The 25,858-nt window shown below is 39.5% G+C and overlaps 1 protein-coding gene and 2 long non-coding RNA genes across 3 annotated transcripts in view; all 3 read right to left on the bottom strand.

The window, feature by feature from the left end:
• Positions 1 to 25,858, bottom strand: part of RASA2 (RAS p21 protein activator 2) — a 423,219-nt gene that overhangs the window by 78,565 nt on the left and 318,796 nt on the right. The window lies entirely within an intron of this gene.
• On the bottom strand, positions 969 to 3,103 carry LOC139828599 (uncharacterized). Its single transcript, XR_011740397.1, has 3 exons — positions 2,955 to 3,103; positions 1,472 to 1,576; positions 969 to 1,087 (listed from the first exon to the last, which is right to left on the bottom strand). It is a non-coding gene; the product is annotated as an uncharacterized lncRNA (long non-coding RNA).
• Positions 13,223 to 16,994, bottom strand: LOC139828618 (uncharacterized). Its single transcript, XR_011740427.1, has 3 exons — positions 16,886 to 16,994; positions 13,508 to 13,598; positions 13,223 to 13,278 (listed from the first exon to the last, which is right to left on the bottom strand). It is a non-coding gene; the product is annotated as an uncharacterized lncRNA (long non-coding RNA).

Raw genomic sequence — 25,858 nt, 5'->3', positions numbered from 1 at the left:
CAAAAGACAGATTTCAGTGGAGTCTCACAACAAATATATCCCTTCCTGCATTCTTGAGGTTAGCATTCTCATTCTCCCAGAGAAATGCTGTTCTGGGAGAGACACAGCAAGGTATTTGGGGTTGTGTGATTTAGGAAATATTAAAAGCCTGCTGGCAATGAACGCAGCAGAGGAACAAACATCTCAGAGTGAACAGCGGAATGAGCTTGTCCGAATCCTTCTGCATACCTCTTGCTTTAATAGGCCATTTTCAGTGCTTAGTATAATAATATTTTTCCAGGCTTAGATTTGCAATGATTTTGCTTCAGACTCAACATAATTTCAGTCCAGAAATCATATTTTAGGCCCTCCTAGATACATGCGCGATACATGGCATACTAAATAAGTAAGTGCAAAAAATTCCACTTGTAGGTTGCACAGATAGGCCTGAATTTTCAAGGTAAAGATATACTCACCCTGTATGATATTTGTCAGTCAGAAACTTGGATTTAAGCTCTAACTTACTCTGTGCCCAAACTGTTAGAATCCCAAGGCACTCTCCTGATTCTTGACTACAAAATTCCCTGCTCTTGCTAGGTCAGGACTACCTCAGCCCATGCTGTCAGTTCTTCATTCAATCTGTTTAAAGTGAGGCCTATTTCAGTATTCTCGCTGGATCTCACAGGCCATTTGTGCTGTAACCTTTCCCACTTTCAAGCTTCCTACTTGTAAACATGCTTCCTCTTCCTCTATTTATCACCACTTGAGGGCAACAACATCTGATCTCTCCTCACATACTACAGCTTATCAAAATTGGTGAGGAATGAGAAGTCCCAATGTCACTTTGTACTGCAGCCTCCACCTTGTGGTACGTAGTTCCTTAGAGGAAAAGTCCTAGTCCTCCAGATGGATCATTTGGAGCGAAACGAAATAGGGTGTGGAAAGAAAGACTCCTGTAAAGTGCCTAAAACTGCATTGACTTTTGTCTGAAAGTATTGCCACACCTTGTCATCCTAAGAAGGAAATACATGAGGGCAGTATGGTAGCCTGGGAGCTCTGCCAAGGACCAAACTTGTAGCAGTAAATATCTGGAAGATGACAAGCAGACCTTGGGAAAAGAAGTGACAAACAGTTTCAGTTTTATATGGAGCAGCTCACTTCTGTCTTTATTCAACACAGGCCCAAGCAAGACCAAGAGAATAAATTGTCCCTGTAGCTATAGAGGACACCCTGGATGTGAGAGTTATGCTTAACAATATATAAATGAATGCACAGACATACATACACTTGGGTTCATTCCCACCTCAGTACTTACTTTTTTCTTTTAACTGTTCAGTAAATGAGCAACATACAGAAAACAAAGGATAGAATCAAACCCAACCCTCAAGAAACCACAGTCAACTGTTCTGTGATACCACCCCCTGCAGAACAATGACAGGGGGACATGAAGCACAGCTGGGAATCCAGGGTGGGTGTTTCCAAAAGTACATACCAGAACCAGCTCCACACTTTCAAGAAACCTGCTCTTGGAACTACTGTTTAGGCCTCTGAATTTCACTGCATCAGTTACATTTGTTTCTTCATTTCTTTACTGCTACTGCAAAAAACACATTGTTGATGAACAGTCAGTTTGAAATCAGAGTTATTTTGGAAAAGAAAAAACACACCCTTGGTCATGAACTAAATCCTCTGACCTAACACTCACGTTCAAGAAAGCACTGATATACCCAGGTATTCAGGCTAGCAATGAACTCTCTGGCCAAATGCCTTCCACTGAAAATCCTACTGCTCACTACGTGACTTAGAAGCTACTTTTCTTCAGTACTGAAGCCTCAGCTAGTTGTTGTTGGGCTGTAGAAAACAAGGGTAGGGAAGGAAAAAAAGGACTCACAGAACCTCAACATTTCACCTTTCTAGAGCCAAAGTAAAGTACTTTCATGCCTGATCCAGCTAACATGTCCTGGACTTCCATTTGTATACACATCTAGGTCAAGCTGCCCCAAGGATACAGATTCAGTTCTGACAGTTCTCCCAGGCTTTCCTGCAATTCCGTCTGTGTCTCTGCATGGTTAAACAAAGTCTTCCATTATTTGCTGGGACAGAAAACAGTTGGTGTTAGTTATACCTATACTTGATTTACATACCTTCATTTTTGATTGCCACACTCAAATAAACAGGTCATCAAAAATAATATAGTGGTCTAAGATACAAGTTCAAACTCCTGCTGTTCCTGTTAGATGGGGATGTTTTTCAGCACTGCTGAATTAAAAGTAGAGCTGCTTTTAAAGGCAATTCCTCTTATAAAAGGCAAATACTGAGATTCTACAAAAATATCAAATACCTGAATATTATGAAATGTATTCTGATATGCTGCATTATATCAATGTGTGATGAATCTGTGTTATGAAAAAGCATGGGCTTGTGTAAACTGAAGAATCACAGACATGTATTAAGATATATTGAGGTGCTGTATATGCTTTTTTCTGAAACATTTCTAACAGCCACTTGTAGTCTAGTACTCTACAAACTGTAGAATCTTTACAGATTAGAACACCTGGGATTCACTCTAAACAAATTGCAAAGAGAATTTGTTTAAAAACTGTAAATCCATCCATAGAATCTGAAGAAACTGATGCCTTTATAGATATTTGCACTCACTTTACAGGTTGTATTTCTGTATTTTCTGTGTAACATGACACTCAAAATAGCCCTAACAAGTGGCTTTGTCTTGCTTTTTCCCTGAATAGTGCTTTAATTACTGATGAGCTCAGTCTCTCCCTCTACTTATACCTCCTAAGGCACTATTTGCTTTCTAAAGTGCTGCCAGACACTATGCCAAAGGTTTCAGATTTCTGTCTCCTGTCACTCCCAGCTAATTTACCTGAGTAGTGAATTCAGGTATTGTATTTTTACTCTATTGTTATCAATTTTATTTTTCTCTGTACTAAATGGCACAACTTGCTTGACACCTATACCTGCAATTTTCCTGTGCTTCCCTCCTGTTGATCAGCACTTCCATGTTCACATTGCCTATTTCTTCTCCTCCAGTTTTAAGGGGAAGATTTTTCATTTAGAGAATAACAGACTCAAGATTTGACATGGAAAAAGGCTTCACTTACTCACATAAAATCCTGGAGAGAGATACAGACAGATAATACTTATTAATACTGGACAGTAGACAAGGCAGGCAATAAGAATTAGGTTGAAAAACAGTAAGTTTCTCAGAGCAGTCAACATAAAATCTATTATTTGCAAAAGAAAGCTCAGAAGTAAGTCAGCAGAAAATTTCGTTTTATAAACTCGAATTAAAGTTACTTCTGGAACATATGACTTTAAGCAGGATCAGTTTTGTGGACATGGTCTATCTCAATTATTAATTTTTTTTCCATAAAGTTTGAGTAGAGACTATTCAGCTATTTTGAAGAACAGACAGGATGAGAATAACACACATTTATCAATATTATAAATACCAAGACATCAATTTTGAATAATACAAGAACCAAAACAAGCAGGGATAGGAAGCTGAAGTATGTCAGAAGAGAAAATGGTTTAGAAGTTCCAAGAAAACTGTTTCAAATTTGATAAAATCAAATGTCACATAATAGGACAGAGAAATCTCACTTCTCATATGTATAGATACTGTCTCACAGCTCCAAACAGTCGAACAAATGTAGAACCAAAGCAACAAAAAACCTCCCAACATTTCAAGCTTACTTGCTCAAGCTCAGCTACTCATTATGCTGCAAAGCGTGGGCTGCCCTTTGTGGCCAGCAGATCTGCTGACACCATCTCTCCCAGCCTGTCCAGTTGTGCAGCTTGCACCTTCTTTTTCCATCTGCTCCTGACAAACAGGAGTTCTAAGCCTCCATCCTCCACCTGTTAACCTGGTGTATGTAACCAAAACCCAAGGGCATTAACTAGGAACCCAGATGACTGATGGTTTCCTCCAATGGTGCAGATCGAGATTTGTCTGCGACCACTCTCTGACACTGCCATCATTTCCATGGTTAAGGACTATTTATATTCCCAACTATACAGGTACCTCATTTTAAGAAAGCTGTTCTACAAATTGCAGCTCTCTGAAGTCTGAACTAGTTCAACCAGAACTGAGGTCAGTGTAAATGAGGCTCTGCTTTAAAAAGGCCTTTAGTCCTAGATCACTTATGAAATTACATCATTTCTTTCACACAAACTCCGCAGCTCTTCCATGTTTCAGAATTGACACTGTTCTTCTGATGGTATGAATGAGTCAGGAAGAGAAACTGGCATACTAACAGAAAGTTGTATCCCTTATGAATTGCAATGAAATTTTAGGACTAAAGATAGTGAGCAACGGTAGTGCTTTGTTAGAGTGCAGTTGTACAAAAGGATCTATTGACAATAATAATACACTTTTACAGCATGTTTTATCCAACAATCTCAGAGATCGTTACAAACATTAATTGAGCCTAACTATAGCCTGTGAAAAATTACTATTATTATGCTAATTTTATGGATGGAAAGAGAAAAAGACAGAGAGGTTAAGTGATTCACTCATGAACAGAACCCAGAACCACATGCATAACTGGGCTATCCCAACGAAGAACAACCTCTGTCAGGCAACTGGAAGTGCGATGTCAGACAGAAACGTTATAAAAAGTTTCCAAAACCATGGTATAATTACTCTGAGGAAGTGCTAGCCAGACAAGGAAATAGTGTTACTGTGGAGTAACAGCAGGTAAATTTATTACATTTGTTCTTTTATTTCGTAATTCTTGGGCCTTTCCAGGATCATTCATAACAAGTAAGAAATTCTTGGTGTTTCTGTTGGTTTACTCTGGTGCAAATCTACGCATGGAGGATATTTTAAGTAATAGCCATTAGGCCTGAATCAATCATCTATGTTGTACAAAAGAGGTACAACGGTTTCATCTTTACCAAGCACCAGGGACTTTATTCCAGACAAAAATAAACCTTAGTCTTTCTTCCACCCTCGATGCCTTTCATCACTTGCTCCTTGCTTACACTGGCAGTTTGTTTCACATGCCTGCTGGTTTTCCTACCCTTTAGGCTGCCCTTTCAATGATTCCTCATATGTGCAAGATATTTGATAAATTCTGGAACTGCAGAAGCTTCTAGAATACCACAATCTTTATACAAACGTATCTTGTTAGTGCTAAAACAAACAATTTTAATTAAGTCCTTAACAAATTCCTCAATATTAACGGCAGAAGAAAGCAAATGTTCTCCTATAAATATCCAATGAGTATCAAGTAATTTATGAAATTTATTTTTCCCCTACAACACACTGAATACTACTTGTGAAGCTGCATGTTGAACCGGATCAGGTCACCAGTTCAACTGAAAACGAACTCTTTTTTGGTAAGGTTATTTCTGGTTATGTTAGTGAGCTCATCTATCTCACGACACTGCTCTGTAAACACTAGAACCAGGGCTATGGAGACAGTTAGAGCATGTGGCTCAGGGCTGAGAATCAATGGATGGTGGTAGATGTGGTGGCAGTGTGGTCTAAGTGGGGTCTCTGCCACTTCTGAAACTACACCCAGAGTTTTCTGGAATAGCTTAGGTATGGATTTTTATACTGCAATTACCTCCTAATTTCAGAGTAGGTATATTGCAAATATCACTGCTCACAGACATCATTACAGAATTGATTCTGTAAGTTATTTTTTAAATTTATATAGCTCTGCTAGATGGTCTACAGGCAGCTGGACTAGATGATTGTTGTAGGTCCCTTCTAAGTGAAATTCTATTCTATTGTATTATATTCTATTGTACAGACACAGCTGTGGATGTACTTATATTTGCCCAGAAGTGCTAGAGGACACTCACGGTTTCAGAGAGTATAGTCTGGAGAAGAAACATTAAAATAAAGGAGAACCAGGCACAAGCAAGAAGAAAGGAAAAAGAAAACAATGTATTTTTTTAAAAATCAGAGCTTGCTTTGTCTTTCCACACCCTGCGTAATAACCCAGCAATGGAATGCAAGTTAACATTCATGGTTTTTTAAACAATAGCCTTTGTGTTCCAAACCACACTGACAAAGCAGAACAATCCAAGCAAAACATGCTCACAAATCTTTTGCCAGCAATGTGCTAACCAGCTTTGTTGGAAACATCTAATGCTGCGAGTGAATCTGTTTTGGAAAGTAATTATCTAAGTTCAACTTCTCTTTCCTCAGCTGAGAATCTATTTCCTTCATTCTCAAGCTGAATTTCAATCTGTTACATCACTGCAAATTCACTGAAGTCAACATGGTGCTACAATACATGCTACTGAAGTTCTAGGCCTAAGAAGCCAGGCCGAACATATACCAGTAAGAGCAGAACTTTCTTTCCAGGATCTCTGTTATCAATGAAAAATGCACTGAACAGCACACTGCTGCACTGTCAGAGACCACACTGCTCACTGTGCTTGCAAATACAGAAAACAAGATGTATCACCAAAACCTATCACCTTTTGATTTGAAGACACTGACAGAGAATAGTCATAATTTACATGATGCCAGATTTACTTCAGAGTATTATAGAAACACTGAAAGATGGAAATATATATAAAAGCATGGTTTCTCCTGAAATATCTAAAATTTGGAAAACTAATCCCATGATTGCAGTTACTGCTGGCAGATGTCAGCTCCTGCGGAAGAGAACGTATCGCTGGTCTATTAAACTTCTGTCTGGCCTGTGCTCTAGTTAGACCAAGGATTGTTTTAATCAGCATGTGTAAAATCTCCCAATCTGTCTTCACATGTGGGCAAAACCACATTGCCTGAGAGCGCTTCCTGGAACTGGTGCTGAAAAGCCTTGCAGGACAGTAGAACGTTTGTAGTGAAGGCAAGCTCAGAGGTACACTCCAAGGTGTTTCTGTCTATATTCTCAGAAATGATAACATATCAACAGCCATCATCACTCTGAAATCCTCTGTAGAAATAATCAGAATACATCCTCTCCATTAACAATGGAGAATATATTAATATATCATAACTAGCGATAACGATATGTGGCATATAGTTTTCTGACATTTCAAGCCTGTGGTTACTCACTGTGGGAAAGCGGGTTGGCTGCTTCTGCTGTTTGAGCTTCTCTGCTGCTATGAAATGGAGCAATGTCTGGACAAATGCAGAAGAAGAGCAGGGACAAAATAGCTAAAGCATAAAAATGCAACAAAGCAAAAGTAGCAATTTGAGAACTCTCATATGGGATAAGGGGGAAAAGTCAGGTATTAGTTGCATGCCTCATTAGATGTTGCCTGCTTGAGAAAAATTCCACTGGCATTACCACTTATTTTCATTAGGAGGAGCTCTATTGGAGAAAAGGACTTGATGCTTCTGGAATGTTTACCATCTTGTTTAATATAACTTGCTGAGCATATTTGTTTGAAAAAGTCTGTGGTTGCCTTAGCTTGTGTTCTATAACCACCTTACTAATGATTTAACTATGCAAAAATCTGGTATTACCTAGAAGTTTATCCACTGGAATTAAATTTAAGTGTAAACTCTGCCTTTAAAAGATACTCAAATGACTATGGTTATAACAGCCACCATAAATCTACACTAGCACCTGAACTTAGGAACATCTGCCCCAAGGGCTATAGCCCCAAAGAAGCCATAGGAAGGGAAAACTGAGAACTCCTTTGTGGTATCTAGGACGTAAAAAACTCTTTGCTAAGACACTCAGAAGAGAGACCCCCTCAATCACTCTACTTGTGTTACGGAAATTCTGTAGAGATCACAGTTTCCACCACTATTCAGGTTTCAATTTGCAGTTATTCTAAATCTGGTGCTGTAACTGCAGCGATACCCAGAACGGACTGCTTTGTATTGCATTACTCCGGTCTTCAAACAGACAGCACATTTTTCTGTCTGTTAGCTTGGACTTTCCCCAGCTCCCTATAGCAGAACTCTTTGCACCTTCTCTCCTCTCCTGTTTCAACACTGTACATAACAGGATGAAATGAGAAAAGCAGCAAGATTTAGATTTATTTACGGTGAAAAAGGAAATTAATAATTAAACCCCACATACTGGCTGTTTGATTTTCTAGCATTTGTCTAACATATTTTTTAACTTCCATTGCTAATGTGGCCTTATGGTATCTTTATATCATTTGTGTTCATATTTTTACACAGCATTTCAGTGATGCTGAAATGCCTACATCTCTAGAAGTCATGTATAGTAGGTGTGAACGTATACTTCAGAGCTCATGTGTTGTTTCTCACGCCCTGTGATGTTCTCTTCACTGAAGCCAAGGTTTAAACAAGCTTTTGGGAGCAGGCAGTCCCCAGTGGTCTGAGAGGCTGCCCGGTGCAGCCCAGTGCCCGCCGGGGCAGCCGTACACGGGCAGCAGCCAGCAGTGCTTGGCGGGCAGCTCAGCAGCAGCACCAGGGCTCAGCTTACACACAAACCTCAGGCCATTTTTCTCCAAGTCATTACTTGGATACCATTCTCTCAGTTTACACTACACTGGGAGGCAGGAAACATTTTTTTCCTCCATCATACCTAAAATTCAGGGCTCGCTCCAACCAGCAAAGTGGATCTCATTATGAGCTAGCTTTAGTTTTCAGTTCCTGTGCAAACTGTACTGTACTTACGATGATATTAAGCTAAAATAAACACCAAGCTGAAAACAACTTATCTGCTGCCTGATCACGGCAGAAATTGGCAAGTGGTTGGGCTCACACTTCCTCATTTTTTTGTACTTTCAGTTTCAGTGGAGGATCTCATTGGTTCATCTAAACTCACTGCTAAATAAGCAGTTTTCTTCCTCTCTTTTTCATCTGCTTGTTACATCTGCAAAAGTAGGATCACATACACAAGGCCACTGCTTTCAAATTTAAATGTCACAAGTTAAGCATGTAGTGAGTCATAGAGTAATGCACCAGGTACTGAAATTTTATCCTTAAGTACAGGGTAATTTTTCTTCCTCATCACAGAATTGTGGGATAGGATTCTGGGATCCTATTATTAGGAAGAATATAATATTATTTTAAAATTTATTTATTTACAAATAATTTTTCCCTTTCATAGGTGTATATCAAAGCTAAAAGCAAGCATACACTAAAAGGTTAAACAATAAAAGGCAAGTTAACACCAGATTCGCTTTCCTTTAGTTTTATAGTAATTCAGGAGCTGATATTTCCTTTTCTGGTGTCCGTACTCATGAAATGGATCTCTTGAGGTTGACAATGCTGGAAAATATTTCAACAAAAATTAGTCTAGTTTTTCAAATTTCTATGTCTAGGTAGCCTCCCTAAAAATAAAACCCCAAAGATTTTATTAGCTTTACCTTACTCCAAAAGGCAGCCTCTAGACTTTTCAGGGGATATAGTGAAAGTGGAAAAGCAAGAGGTAAAAAATATGCATGTCCTTCCCTCAAGTACAGCTACTTTTAGAGGACAAGAACAATGTTATCAGCCTTGTTAGTTCAAGAACTCATTGCTTTAAAGAAATAGGATTCACATTCCCAATATTTATGCATTTCAGAATTCAATGGTAAAAGGGAAAAATTCACAAAAAATGCTGGTTCACCAAAATCCTAATAAAAATTCATTGTTCTAAATGTAATAAATACAGACAAAATAGTGTACATATTTCAAATATTAAAACCAACTCAGATTCTTGATTCTGCAAGTTGATTTTGCATTTGGAAAGGCTGTGATCCCAACTTATTTTACTGCTTTTATTCTCCTGTCTCACAATAGTTATCTGAAGCTGGATTCCACTGTATTCTCTACAATCAACACGTCTACTACACCCCAGTGAAAGTAGGCTTCCATTTCTTTTAAAATAAATCCTGGTTTAGATCTCTTTTGGCAAACCTGTAGCATTCTCACATGCTAGCTCACACTCAGTCTTCTGCTCAATCTTGTTTCATAGTAAGCTTCATAGCAGTACGGCCATAATAACAAGGATCTGAAAATTGTTAAAGTCAAACAGTTCAACTTCATTTAAGCTCCAGCCAGTGTCATAAAAACACTTTGTGCAGGAGTATCTGAGCCTTTCTTCTTTATTTTACAGTGCTGATGATTGTACTTTCCTAGAAGGAGGAAGAGCTAGGGTTTTACATCTATGATCAGTCACCTCACTTGATAAATTGAATAGCTGCTATGTCATTACCGTTTGTCATGTGGTGGGAAGCATACCAAATTGTTGCCTGTTGGATAGCTTGGTTTGCAGCTCTTTGTTTCACTGACCATAAACCACAGGGTTAAAGCACAATGCAAACAACAAAACAAGAAAGGCTGATAAATGTAAAATAGTGTTATCAGGGTGTCTTCCAACAGTTGTTATCAGAAGTAGCAGAAAGTGCAAATGCATGAATAATGATAGTTTTTCTGGCCTTTTTATTTGACCTATTTAAATGGCCAGCATGCTTTCCTTCTCTGCAGAAGAGGCAGTAGCTGTTTAAAATGATGGTTATAAGAACTACAATTAAAACAATTCCAGCTGTTCTGGCAAAATCAGCTCCAAGTGCAGTTGGCCAAGGAGATTACATTTTGAATACACCTTCTGGTCTTTTTTTTCATGCCTTCTGTTAGTAATAGGTACATAGCTTTAAGCTTTGCTATAATACAAGCACAAAAGATAATTTTGTGTTTCACTGTGTGCACCAGTGGTAAATATTGCAAAGGTCAGCATATGTAGCAAGGCACTGGTTAAGTGCCATCAAAGTAAAAGGTCTTCTCCCACTTGCTACTTGTACACCAAAGGTTGCCCAGATTACCAGTTGTGGAGTTCTCACATCAAGTATTTGTGCTGTGTAACAGATGGCACCAAGGTCACAGAAAAGGGAACAACAGAGGAGGTGACGGCACAGGAGAAAAATATTGAACTCTTTCTTCATTTGAAAGCATTTTCAAACTATCTTTGGTGTTAGCAACTTAACTGAAGTAATAAAAATGAAAGCAACTGTATAAAGGAATGTTTTTACTACTTTTTCTATATGCTGTGATACTGAGCATTTTCCTTCTGATGAATTACTGAACATGTTTATGATCTTTAAAACCAGCTCCCAGGTTCTGTAAATAAAATCCATAAAGATATCATAATTTGTACAGTGAGCATGATGCTATTTTCCCCTCAACCACAAGCCCAGTTACCAGCTATTCACAGTAAGAGAGCTTTGCACCACACATTTGTTAGCTGATTTTACTAGTATATGTGATATATTGATTTTCATGGTTGCAAGAATATTGTACCAGAACCTGTAAAACATAATCTTAACTGTGTCCTCCTGATGGCCATTTAGCTGAAAGATGAATATAGAGAGTATGGAAATTAAAAGTACCCTCATCATAAAAAGCACCATTTTTCATAGCTAGACTGATTCATTTGATGCTATTTCATAGGGCAAAGCAAGGAAGAAACAAATAAAGAGAATAAGCTGCTCACTGAGCCTTCTTGATGGTCCCTCAAGTGGCAGATGGGTAGTGCAGACTCACCTCTTCCTGCCTACCTGTTACCGCTAATGCATCACCTCAGAGTTACAGCTCCAAAGCTTCAAACTGCTCTCCACAGGCCAGCCGCTGGTTTTACTGGGGCTCTGTGCAGCCATACAGCTTCAGTTCAACAGTGTCAATACTGGCGTCTGGGGCTATTTTTTAAATGCACTGCATTGTCACAAATTGACCTTCTGGTCTCCTAGTGTAATCTATTTAGCAAGTGAAGCATTTAGCTACTTCAGCCATAAAATATATATATACTCATATATATACACACAGCAGGCACTCTATCTTCCATTTATTGTGTAGAAGGATGAACTAATTGAAAGTGTGTACTAAATAAGAAGAAAACTGCTTTGTTTTTTGCTAGAATATGCAGAATACACATAGTAAAATCAAACCATTGTCTCCTGTGGTTGTCAGGGGCTCTAGAAAGTCAACTTTATACGTGCATAAATAACTACTGCTTTGCTTAGTCATTCATCTGTCAGCTGGTCATTTCGTGTGTATGGGAAAAAGTAAAACGTAGCTTAGGGGTCTCACCTGCAGTTTAGATTGATATGCCGATTTAGATCAGTACCCAGGCATATGACACAATTTCAATTTATGAATTTTCACAGCTCTTGCAACAGAGTCATGGGGCCTGTTCATGCAAGTCTTCACCCACAAGACATTCAAGCATGGCTTCGTGCCCAGTGTGGGCAGCAGCTCTGTGCTGTCTGCAGTGTTCCTAGTTGGCATTTAACAGGAACCTCAGTTCTGTACTTATATGTCAGATGGCTATTAGGAGGTAGTCTCCAAAATCAGAATGATCTTTAACTGGGAATGATCAGAATCAATGTCTTCCTGCAGTGAGTCTTTTGTGATGGATACAAACAGATTCAATACAGACACTCAGCATTATTATATTACAGCAAAACGCTACGTATCCTTATACTACTTGTCAGTTAGAAATTCATAGAGTATTTTCACCTATCATATCTATGTCATTCTTTGCAAAAGTGAAATTTTTTTTGTTTAAAAAATGCAAGACCGAATGCACAGTCTGGAAGGCAGAGCCTCCTTTGATGTAGCCTATCAGCGCTTCCCCAGGATTTTCACTGGAAACTTGAGACTTGAGGCACTGAGATGGAAACAAGAGTTTGTTTTCATCTGCCACAAAGGAAGTCACTGTCTATTGCTTGACTGGCTTTACACCAGTGTGACTATATTAGTTTAATAGCAATTACGTGTGGCTAAGAAATACTCAAACAAAGCCCCACAGGTTTTACTTGTCTGGCTGAAGAAACAGGATTTCTGAGATGCCGAAGTCTTAAGCCGCCTTTGAGCTGTCCTCATTTGGTGGACTATTCAGCTACCAAAATAACCAAGAGCTGCATCATGGTCATCCTGGCAGACACTGAGACATAGATCACCCTAATTTAGCAGTTTTTCTAACATTTCATGGGCTTCACCACAACAACTCAGGACATTTTGTAAGGTCTAGATTGCACATCACTCAATGCCACACTGATACCTTTCTAGGATATTCCAGGATTTTTTTTCTAGGAACATTCTGTTCTTTTAGGAAATATGCTGCACCCTCTGCCATAGCTGAAGGAATTTCCTGCTACAGAAGTCTTCATCTTGCATATTTTCCAAAATCATAAAAGCTGAAAAATGTTTTCTAGGATTCCTCTGAAATTTTATAAAAATCCTTCTTCCACCCAAGTAGCATAGAAAAAAAAAAATTAAGAGCTTTTGGTATTTTTCTTATGGCATGAATGGTATAGACTATTTAATTACATGTAGTTCACCTCACCTGTCCCTTCAGCCAGCTGAAACACCTCAAAGGCAAGCCTTCAAAGCTGTTTCAAAATTTCCTAAGAAATGCATAAAAATATTTTAGAAATAAATCCTCTTAAATAGCAGAATAGAAAAAGTAATAGGAGAAGGAACAGGGAGAATAATAGTCCATGGGAAACAGGTTGAGTGATTCTTACAAGGTCATGGCACTCACTAAGGTCAGTATAGATGAGCAAGATGGAAGGTGTGACTGCACAAGCGTCCCTCCTACATCAGCACTACCCATTTTCAGTGCACACTACTCACTTTTGCATATGAGATTGGATCATTGCTGGTTTCATGTAGTACTATGACCTTCCATTTGTCCAGGGAGATTCAAGAGAGCATCTTCTAAGTGCTGTAGAAATAAATACATATAAATAACAATATCACTGAAAAATTAATTAAAATTCCTTCCTGGGACTCTCTTCGTCAATTTAGAGAATCTCAAATGTATACGGTGAATTTTAACTGTGGATGAAAAACATAAGTGGCCTGGAAAATGTGGGTGAAACAACCACAAAACCTCCATATTTTTGATCCAGATTTTGGTTCCAAACCTCAGAATGACAACTGCCTTTCCCCCAAAGAAGACATCTATGAAAGTCCTAAAAATTTAGCTGGAGCATGTCTTGTGTTGTTCAGGTCCACTACCAGCTGCAAGCTGGTGTCCTGTGTAGAAAACAGCATTCAGCAAGAAGGGATAATCTACACGAGAATATTTTGTATAATGACAAGGGCGCTGGGTAAAACATGTCTACCATCTTCTCTTGACTTGCCCTCAAAAGCTCTTCCTTTGCTCACGCCTCCACAGATCTGCAGACAGAATTTCCTTTTCTGGTTCCTCATGCTGAGCATACCTTGTGGCTATCTGCATCCACAGTATGGGCTGAATCTGATATTACTACAACGCATTACATTTTGTTGATATTTCTCAGACAGGGCTTGTGACTTGAAAGGGGCTGTAACATGCTTTCAGCAAGCTGCCAGCACACTTGCCAGCTTTGGGCTTTTTTTGAATAGAATTATTAATATATGAAATTGAGGTCATAAAATTATTCTGGTTGATGGAATAGATGGAACACATCTGAGAAACCAGTTTATTGCTATTTCTGAGAAAAAAAAAAAATACAACCAAACCACACACTAGGTAAATGCTGCTTATTACCACCATGAGTGGTATTGTAATTACTAGTATTCCACTTATCAATATCGAAAGCTATGGGCAGAGAGCATGGGGGCGCTACATCTGCCAGGTTATGGTCCAACTGCAGATTATCAGGATACTGTTACTACAAGCTGTCCTCTCCGGGTGGCAGTGAGCAAAAACTGCAAAAGCAGTTAAGGAGAATTGCCATAGCACAAAACCTTTAGCTATCAATCTACAAGAAACTGTTACCAACATTAAACTAGCAACAAGAAGCAACAACATGCAAGTTAGGTGGGTACGTGCTGAGACAGCGAGCAGGCGCTTTCATAGCATCGTGCATTTGGGGTACGCTGTAACTGAGGTTTGCTACGTGTGCTGCAAACCCAGGAAGTGCCATTCGCACCTCCTTGTGCCAGAAACTGCATGAGTCAGATCCTCAAAGCTTCAATTTTAGCTTTGCTTCTGCCTCCTCATTGTTCTGACTAATACGATGTTATCATAGCCAGCTCACTGTGGTAAAAGCCAGCTGCAGAGCCTCTAGGTCACAGCCAGGCTTGCGCTGGTGTCAAAGCTAAAAAACACCCACAGTTTTCAGTGGAGCAGCTGCAAACCAGTCCAGCTCAGTGTAAGCAAAGAAGTCATTAACTGCACGGCAAAACACATAAATCAAGGTACACTTAACAATACAACACACTGTACTGCTATCAAAGCATCAGAAGTCATTAGCATCTCAAGTTTTAGACATCAAATTTGAAACACCTTAAAACGGCCAGAAGTTCAAAAGGAACTAAGCAAATAGATATAAGACTTCCAAAATATTAAAAAACTAATAACTCTCCAAACCAAGAAACTTAAAATAGGCAGCAACTTGAAATGCAAATCTAGCTCTCTAAACATAAGGGCAAAAAAATCCAGAAAAACATTCTGTGTCATTTAGGCCCCAGATCTGCACATTGCAGGATTAGTGTCGTATGTGTTTTTATGGACTTGGTCTTGTCTAATAGACGATAATGAAACATCTTTCTGAGGCTCTCTATATAAAGACTCGCTGACAGTATTCATAGTCAGTATACACATCTACAGACCCCAGGCTTCTTTCCAATTTATTTCGCTATTTACTGTAAATAAAGTATTTCATAAAAGTTGGTTGTTTTTTTTTTTTTTTTTAATCAGTGGGTAGGACTTTGTTTTCTGTTTATAAATGAACTTTAGCAAGTGATGAATGAAACTGAGGGTGAAATTAATTAAAATAATTTAACATTTGAAAGATTTAGTAGCAGTTTCCTTTCCCCGTGCTCTCCCACTGAAACCATGACTTGGCAACTGGATGATGACTCTTCTCTTTCTGATCTTGTGTAGGTAAAACCTTGGTCTAACAAATTATATTGTGAGAACAGTTATCTAAACTGCCTGGACGTGCTCTCTGGCAGAATCAGGCCAAAGGACTCGAAGCTGATGCTGCAAAAAGTAATGAAGGTTTGAAGTTGGCTTTTGACAGAGTAAGATTACATTTGGTTCTATAAAGATGCTGTAACAATGGAAAAGGAAGACGCCATCATTTACCAGTCTTATTAGTCAGTCTGTGCGTTTTTCTCAAAAAGTGAGGATAAAGTCAATGGTGAGACTCAGAATCTTCCCCACCTCCGCAGAACTGCAGGGAAAAAGACCAACATAATTTAACTTTGACACAAAGGTCAGACATACGCTTTCTGTACTATATTCTATCCTCTCAGAATACTGCAGCTGAAAGAAAATAACCTTCCTTTCTAACAGATGTCGGGTGCTTTTCAAGAAATACCGAAGCCTTCGATAGTTTTCTGCGCCTGACGTGAACGCGAGATTCTAAGGTTTACTGCATGCAATTTGTAACCTCCTCAGAGGCCCAGGATTATCCGCCTTACCCGCCTATCAAGCACTGCCCGCTTTTTGGGTCAAAGAGTCATCAAAATGGGGTCAGAGGACGAGCTCATTATTTCCAGGCTTTTCAGCAGTCTGCTCTGAGTGTGTCTCTTGGTTTCTCCGTGACGTAAATGGCATTGTTTGTGAAACAATATGTTTATAATGATTTGCGAAGCGCTATGAATTGTGCATGCTAAAGATACTCAACAAGCATTAACAGCTTTATTTAGTGCAAAAAAATTTTATAAAATTCCAAGGACATAGACTAATTATTTGTTGAACAATAAACTTTTTCTATAATGGCCTTAAATAAACTATCAAAACTTCAATTAATTGAGAGTACCTGTGAGATAGATTAGTATAGGAATTAAAAAATATTTTTAATGGAGTTTGCTCCAGCTGAAGCAGCAACATTTTTAGAGGGAGTTTGGTTAAAAAAATAGTGCATCCTCACCAAATAATTCAACAATATTTTCAGAAACCGTAACATGTCTGATTCCAGTGTGACCGGCCATCACGCCACTAATTTAATTGGCGTCACTCCTGATTCACACCAGACCGAAGACTCTAGTGTGTCACAGCAGCATTTGACCTACCTGACTGAGCTGCTGTTTTACCCGTGACAAAACAAGGTTAAAGATGCGCCAAATCCTGGCTTGTACAGCACCGACCCACCGGCCGTGAAGGTAAAAGCCTCCAATTAACCACAAGCCCCCCCGCCGCTCCCGCCCCCTCATGGCCGCCCGGCCACCAACAGCGCCCCCTGGCGTGGCGGGCGGGCGCCGCCGATCGTTGTCCTGCGGCGCGCGGGGGCGGCGGGTCCGCCATGTCCGGGAGCCCCCAGGGCCTCACCCGGCACTGCACGGGAAACAGGCGGCGAAACGAGCGAGCGGAGGTGCGGAAACCTCATTATTTTTAGGGACAGTAAAATGTAGTGGTGACTGCTCATTCCAGGAAGCCTCATTAATGCTAATTATAGCTTCTCATTACGGTCTCATTACATTGCTGTTAAGAAATAAATTAAAAAATACAAACTCAGGGAACTGCTAGATCAGTAATGAAATGAGCTAAATAAAGTACGTGCGTTTTTAAAGAAAAGGTCTGCAATATTTAACTTGAAAACAAAAGACAGTGGACCTGAACATACCAAGGGGCTGAAATAATTGTAATCTCCAAGTTAGGAACATATTAATTGGGTGAAAAACCATTTCAGAACATGAACATAAACTGCTTCCAAAATGACGCTTATAAAGGTTAATGAGCATTTCCTTAAGACATAAAAAATAAAGTTGTATGAAAATAATATTTGCATTCCCTATTGATGCAACTCCACAGATGATCAACTGATTTGAATTAGTGAACATTTAACATTTTTTTTTCCATTTTTGTCTGTGGTGCCACTACAGCTGTGGCCGTTGCAGCAGCAGCAGCAGGAACATCTCCAAACATCTGCCAGGTCCTTCGAGAACCACCGACCAGTGGAGCTGGAGACTCCATTTTGAAACCAGGGAGAAGTGAACAACTGACTTCAAATTCCCCAGGAGCCGACACTCGGTCTCTCACAAATAATAATCTTTATTACATTCTTGTTACACAAAAGGGAAAGGAATACAGCATTTTGGAAAACATAACCAACAAATACAGGCTGGTGTGTGTGTTGACATTGCTACGTTGTCCTGGCCAGTAATCTGTGTCCCTTTCACACTTTGCTCCCCTGCTTTTTGTTCTCTGTTGCCCTCCCTAAAACACCGGGCAAACTAACTGAGCCGTAAATAGTTTGTCGAATTCCAGAGCCTCGGATGCGTTTACGCCCGCTGCTCTCTGTGGGGACGGAAGCGCAGAGCTGCTGCCGCAGCCACAACAGCCCCAGCTCCCACATCCCCCGGACCCCCGTTTCCTCCCCTTCGTGATGGAGGAGTTTTGCAAGTACAGACAGAGTCTGGGGGCCAGAGTAGCATTTCTGAAGAGCATTCCACCATCTCTTCTGTACCATCTCTTAGTGCACTGTTCCAACCCACTCCGCATGTTTCTGTGCTACTTACAGCAATTAAACCTGGAGTGACTCATTGCACCGCAGTCCTTGGAGTCACTCCCCTGTACAAAAAAATAAAAGCTTTTCCTTCTTGCTAAGAGATCCACTTTCTGCTGGTACTTGAGTGCGACAGTGGCAACCCAGAACTGTCACCCAACACTTCTCATTAAGTAGCTTTGTTACCCTTTAGTAACTTGGCAAGAACAACAAATACACAAACTCAAATTAATATGCTCCCAGTGACACACTCAGTGCAAGGCAGTGATTTGCAGGTAGAGAAAGCCTCTCTCCCTAAAAACTGGAGCCTGTGAAGCTGCCTACACGCACATCGTCTTTCAAATTCCCTTGGACTGACAACTTCTCCACCGACCTGTGTGAAGTTTGGCCTTACAAGAGGAAGGTAAAGAAAAATACTAATAGAGAAAGTGAGGTAATAAAAACACAAAATAGGAGGAGTATGAGCATTTCCTTAAGACATAAAAAATAAAGTTGTATGAAAATAATATATGCATTCCCTATTGATGCAATTCCACAGATGATCAACTGATTTAAATTAGTGAACATTTAGCATGCTAAAAAGTATGCTAAGAAGAGGATGCTAAAAAGTATGCTAAAAAGAAGCTCAGCAGCAGAATAAGAAAACAAACTTTCCACTGAAAACAGTAACAGGAATCTAGCCAAGAAACAATGATCTTGTTATATTTTGGAAAATAGAAGTGCAGTAATTATAGGCACATCTTGTTTAATCACTAATTATGGCCTTAGTCCTGTAAATCATTGCTTACATAAGCAGTTTGCACTTACAACAAATACTAAGATGTTTATGCTGTTCTTTAAAAATTTGTTTATTAAGAGACTGAAACAAACCAGTAGATTGTAACATCTAATTTTGAAATAGGCATGGATACACATTGCATCCAAGTATTGTGGCAGTTTGTTTCATCTCATAAGGTGAACACCACAAATGCTGAAAACATTTGTAATAAAATAAAAAGTTTATCATTTAGGCACTCAGGATCAGTCTGGCAAATACTAACATGCAAGCTGCTCCTGTGTTCAACATTAAGCACTCTGTATTTTACTTTTGAGATTAGGAGTTATTTTTAATCTTAACTGCTAGGCCTTTGTTGTCAATTTAAATCACCTCTAGATATCTGTGAATATTTATACACATAAATACATTACAATTCATATCATTAAGGATCACTTTAAAACTGGCACACTTGCAGAAAAAATAGTAATAAGAAAATATCTCTTATTACACTGATAGAACATTTATGTTATACATTAAACACAAATTACAGTATATTCTTGTTCAGAAAAGCTTTCAACTTCTGATAGTATTAGTTGATGGTTTACACATGCAAAAATGAAAATAAAACTGTTTTATTATCCTCCACTAGAGGGAGAGAGAGCATATTTTGTTGCTAGGCAGATTCTGAAAACAATTTCTTTCTACATCATTTAAAGCAACACTGTGGAATTTGGGGGCAAGAAATGAGAACAATTTACTTCATTATATTACCAAATATGAAGCAATTTCTAAACTATTAAAGCCCTGAAATCTAAAATTTCATTGCTGTTAGGTTACTTTGTGTGATCATTAGGACAGCACAATGAACACAGATAATTTACTTTCATATGAACAGTCAACCATGGCTCAATTAATTTTGTTTTTACTTCTATTTACTATAAACACCATGTTGATTTCATTGGGCATGGAGATGGATGACAACATATTGATTGAAAAATCTAAAATAATTAGCAAAAGTAACAGAAATTGTCTTATTGAAAAAACTTAGTAATTTGACAATGAAACAAAATGACCTATATTGTGCTTTCCATACTGTATCGAATGGGAACCATTCTTACAGGTGGTGTGTGGGTTTTGTTTCTTGCTTAGAAATCCAAGCAGTAATGCAGGCCTGCCACCCAACAGGTCACCCTCGATCTTAGAAGCGCCGAGAAGCCTTACCTCCCCAAAAACCAATTTGACAGTAACTGCCCAGAATTTGTGGATATTTCCTTTCCATATAAAAATCCCCATGATCCAGACCATATCCACACAAGGGTGGATATGGCCCTTTTAGTCCCAGGGACTCTTGATTCTGTTGGTTTGCAGTTTTCTGTAGGGTAAGAAAACAAGTGATAGTGATCTGTGTGCCACACACAGCATGTGGGAACTGCTCCAGCTGACTAAAGCATGAGATGCTCCGTCTGGCTGTAGAGGCGACTGAACTGAAACCAAATTCCTGATGCCTGTAATGCCTTTTGGAAAGCGGGCACAGGATGCCCAGTACCTGTGGGACTGCCAGAGACAGCACATAACCAAAGGTTGAAAGGTTGACTTCACTTAGAGCTCACTGGAGAAATGCACTGCAGAATGTGTACGAAGAAGTGTTCTGGGAGGGATCATATGTAGATTGGCATAGCTATAATGTAGCACTGAAAGTTTAATTGACTTTGAAAAGTTGCAAATATTTCTTTACATACTGAGATATGAACAAACTAAGGACAAGGCAACAATTGCTTAGTTTTTGCTCATATTGATTTCAATGGAAACCCTCTGTTTATTGTTGAAGAATGAGAACTTAACAACGAAACATAACCCAGGCCTTAATATAAAGGTTTGAATTTCAGTTTGAAGTTTACAAAATGTTAACAAAGAAAAGAAACATAAAATAGATTTCTATTCTGCACTCCTCTTTGTATTTATTTAAATTTTCTGCAGATTTTGAGGCAATTTAATAAAGATTGAAAAGTGACAGTCCAAGCATTACATTCCTTTTCCCTATCTCTGTTTAGGGAAAACTGCGGCTGTTGAAAAATACGAATGCTACATAGACTAATATGTAAAGCAAACAACAAAAACCAACAAATGAACACAAAACAAGCAAGTGACATGGGAACAGTGACCAAGATAGAAGTAATGACTCTATTTTTGACACATAAGTCAGCTTTTGTACAAATAGTTCTGGCTGAACTCTCACAATGATCTCTGTTACAGGATCTCTGGGTTTTGTTGGCCTACTGCACATCGGTTACACTCTGGCCTTCCAAAACAGCCCGTGCAGCTGCAGAGAGCAGGCCAGCAGCGAAGCCTGGAGCAGTGAGAACACCCTGGCAGCTTCCTGCAGCCTGAGAGCATCTGGTTCTGATGCAGATGAGCTTATGAGATTTGACTCACTAATTGCACAATGCCATTTAGCTGTGAACTGAATAAGTCACCTTCTGTAACTTGGCGAAAATATTTACAGCTCTTGCTCCAGTGGAGGACAGTGTATATCTCTCCTACTACCTTTAATCATTGTTTACTTGCTCTGTTCTCACGAATCATTATTGCAGTCCTTATTTAAACATAAGGACTTTTCTGAAGATACTGCTTTGGGATTTTATACACATCAAGTTATTAAAATGTTGATGTTTGTATTTCATAAAAGCTATGATATTTCATGAACTGTTTATGAAAGAAAATGCAATATCTTGGCAGTGGTGCTATGGAGAATAAAAAGAGAAACAGAAAAGAAAATCACACAGTTCAAATCCATTTCAGACGAACTCAAGCACAAATACTGTTTTATAGAATATTTTCAGAATGTTTACAGATTAGGAGATTCTTTTGACTAAAGAGCCTGCCAAGATAAGCAAAAAGGAAATTACAGAACAAAGGTAGCAATATATTTAAAACACTATGCCTAATCTGCAATAACCCCAAAGTTGTTGGTTTACACAAGATATATGCAAACCATTTACTTTGTACCCACTGGAGTAAAATACTGCAAGAGTGAAAATTTAGAAGGCTACTGATCACAGATGAATACTGTGATTTGAATGCCACAGTCTGAAGGACGCAACCCTGGTACCACTGAAACCAATAATTTATATTAAGTAGTTGAGTGTTAATTTGATCTCACTGGAGTTTGCAGTGAATTGGGCATCTTTGCAACAGATGCAGCCCATGGCCAAGTCACACAGTTCTCACAGAATGCTTTGAGATTTCTTAGACACAGAGGTTTCACCCTGACGAGGAAGTGAGTGCAGCGCAACTCTGAGTCATATCAAAGGGCCCCTGAGTTCTTTCTCCTCGTACGGTACTTCTGATGTTTAACTAGCTGCTACCACACCCTTATGCTCACACGTTTTAAACCAGAAAAGCAAGATATCAGCATGTGCAAAACATGTTAGTGTTACAACAGCACTTAAGACTAGTAGAATTTTTTTGATAAGGTAGTTTATTTTACCTTCTCAATATGCAACTCAGATTGTCAATGTGCAGGGCTCAAATTAAGTAGTGCTGCAAAAAAAGGGATTGATTTATAACATCTTCCTTTGTTTTGTGAGCACGTGCCATTTCTCCTGTGCTGTGACTTTTTGAAGCCGGGATTTAACTATAAGAAATCACAGAACATCCGTTTCCCATTGGCTTCTTCATCTACAACCTAGAAACCCAGGTTTGCTGTTCCCACCTGGAGGACTTAAAAGTATGTGGATGGCAGCAGTTCAGTTCAGAAGCAGAAGCCACTCTACCTACTCCTACCCATCCAATGTCCCCTGCCAGCTCTTGAGGCTTCTCCTTTAGCTTTGTGCCCTTTTCCCACTCACTCTTCCCCTTCATTTGTGCCGCACTCCCCTTCCCTGTGGCAGGAAGAACATGGCCCCAACTCCGCATGTGTGAAACAGCAATATTCAGTTTTGCCGATGGAATCTCTAATGTGGGTCTTGACAAGGCACTGATGAAATAGCCGTGCCCCTCTTCAGCATCCCTGTCTGCTGAGGACCTTTTAATACACTTCAGGAAACTTTCACATCTCTCACAGGATACACATAATAGTTTTTTTGGACGTGGTGTCCCTGAAGGATCTAAGAAAACTGGACAGGACCTCCTGATCCCTCTCATATCTGTAGCTGCTATAATACATCAGCTCTTGGAGACGGAAGAAAGAGAAAAGACAAGTAGTTATTGTGCAAATGGAAATCTCCATGCCAGCAATGATAAAAATGTTGCTTTTTTCTTCCACTTTTGAATTCCATTCCCATGGTCTATCCTCAGTCCTGGGTGAACTTGAAGATAGCAAGTTAGTTGATTCTTTCCGACTTAGGTAGGACTCTGCAGCTATCATGGGAGGAGGCAGGGGAGTTGCCGAAAATGTCCAAACTTGCTTGGGGTATTCATTGAGGATGTTGTTTTGTGGTAAATCCACCAAAGATACCATGGATTCTCTTCAGAAAGGCAGTGGGAAAAACAAGAAAATATCCATTATTTTTGTTTGGCAGTCTGGAGTTTCCAAAATGAAGAAGAACCACAAACTTTTCAGCTTTTAGGGAATCATAAGAAAGCTGTACTACTGTGCAGTCTCTATGCCAAAGTAAAAAAAAAGAGGGTTTTTTGGTTGGTTTGTTTGTTTGTTTTTCCTTTTTTAACCCAGGACCTCTTCCAAATATACAGAATTCTTCAGTAACCCAAAGAGGTTACTAAAAGAAAAGGAGGTGAATTCTTTAAATACCATAAATTATCTTTCTTTTTAACAATAACTGTGTAGCAAAAAGTGACTGGGCTATTTGGTGATACTTTGCACTGGTTAAAAGTTCAGGGCTCAAACAAAACAAGGAGCAAGATGCTTTTTCTGCTCTGTACCTTGATGCTGCAGCAACCAAGCTGTTATTTCAAAACTTTACTTCCTTATCAATTACTGCGGTGTTACCATTTCTTGGGAAGTAGTGTGGTGACTTAATGAGAGCTTTAGGGAGGAGAGTGATCAGCACTGCAGCAGTGCCAGAGGAAAAGTCCTCGGAAGCCAAATCAGCACTTTATATTTTCATCAATACACATTTTCAGAGGGCTGAGCAGTCTGTAAGCTCTCCAGCACAGCTGCCATTTTGAGCAATAGGGAATAAGCAAGCAGTTAAAGCCCAAGGTGAGGAAAAAGCTGTGGAGTATGGACTGGATGAATAAACTGCTAGACAGGTTGAAACTGGATGGACTGCTGGACTTGAAGGGTAGTCATCAATGGGCTGATGTTTAGTTGGTGGCCAGTGCAAGCAGAACACTCTGGGGTCAATACTGGGACCAGTATTGTTCGTTACCTTCATTGTAACTTGGATGATACAGGATGCACCTGCAGCAGATTTTCAGTCAATTACTTAGAAGTGGTTGGTTCTCAAACCAAATGGTGGAGCTTCAGTTGGGAGGACTTTGAGAAACTTAAAAATTGGGTCAACAGAAGCCTTGTGAAGTTTAACAAGGAGTGCAAACTTTGCACATGGGGCTGAATAGTGCTGGGCACCAGTGCAGGCTGCCTGGGCAGCAGCCCACCTAAAAAGCATGTTTCTGTCACAGTGGGCACTCAGGTGAATTTGAGCCAACAGGATGTTTTCATTCTGAATAAAGTGAACCATATACTGAGCTACATTAGGAAGGGAGCATGGACAGGAGATGAATAGAAATTATTATCCTCCCTTATTCAGTGCTAGCGAGTCCACACCTGGGATAATGTGTCCTGTTTTGGGTTCCCCAGTTCTAGAAGGATGTCAAGAAACAGAAGAGGGGCTTGCAGATGGCTGATGAGATGGTAAGTGGCCTACAGCACATGACTTGTGAAGACATGTTGAAGAAGTTGGGCTTGGTAGCCTGGCAAAGAAGCAGCTAAGGGGAGATTCAGTAACCATCTACAACTACCTGAAGGAGACTGGCAAAGATCATTGAGCAAATGGAGCACTGGAGTTGTGACTGGGTGCATGTGATTGTGCATGGGTGGTGCTGCACAGGAACATACTGCTCAGAAAGACCAAAGAGTGTCTATCCTTGAAGGCTTTCAAGGGCAGGTTAGGCAAAACCATGGCTAACTTGAAATACCACAGGTATTCTATGACTGTAAAAGTCTAAGCCACCACAGAGACTCTCCGACCGTCACCAAAATTGAGTTACCAACTCCTTCTACTCCTGCCTTTCTCCCTCTCTCTGCTCTTCTCTCCCTTTAAGTTATATTACAACATAAAATTACCATCATGTTTAAGGGACTAGTAAAAAGTCCTTCCTCTTCAGTTGGGGTTACTCTGCTTGCCATCCAACCATTTTATACAGTTACGATTTCTAAGGCACCAGGGTCTGTCAGACTTTGATTACATCTTATTTTACTGGATCAGACACCTTATACACCTCTGCTAAAAACTATGAACTGTTTATGATACCATAGAATTGTCCTTCCCACTCTTACAAAATGGACTTCTTTTCTTCTGACTGAACATAATTTGTAACGTTGCTGCTAGCCTCTCCAATTTAGTGGTTAAAATTAATATAGATCCATACACACTCATCTTCCTGGGAGACAACATAAATCCACAATGACATATGAACCAAAACTGCTGAAGCAGTATGACACAACTAAGTGAATTCTCCATCAGATCAAACTGTGAAAACAGAATCTCTGTTAGCACAAGGATTTAAGCACACAGGTGGCATCTCAAATAGTAGAGGGAACATGGGTTAACAGCCCATCAAACAAATATATTTTAAATATTGTGTGGCTAGTCATCCCAC

This window comes from Patagioenas fasciata, chromosome 9 (assembly GCF_037038585.1).
Source record: "Patagioenas fasciata isolate bPatFas1 chromosome 9, bPatFas1.hap1, whole genome shotgun sequence".
Taxonomy (NCBI): domain Eukaryota; kingdom Metazoa; phylum Chordata; class Aves; order Columbiformes; family Columbidae; genus Patagioenas; species Patagioenas fasciata.
The sequence above is the reverse complement of the archived record's forward strand: the minus strand, read 5'-3'. Positions and strand labels throughout refer to the sequence as shown.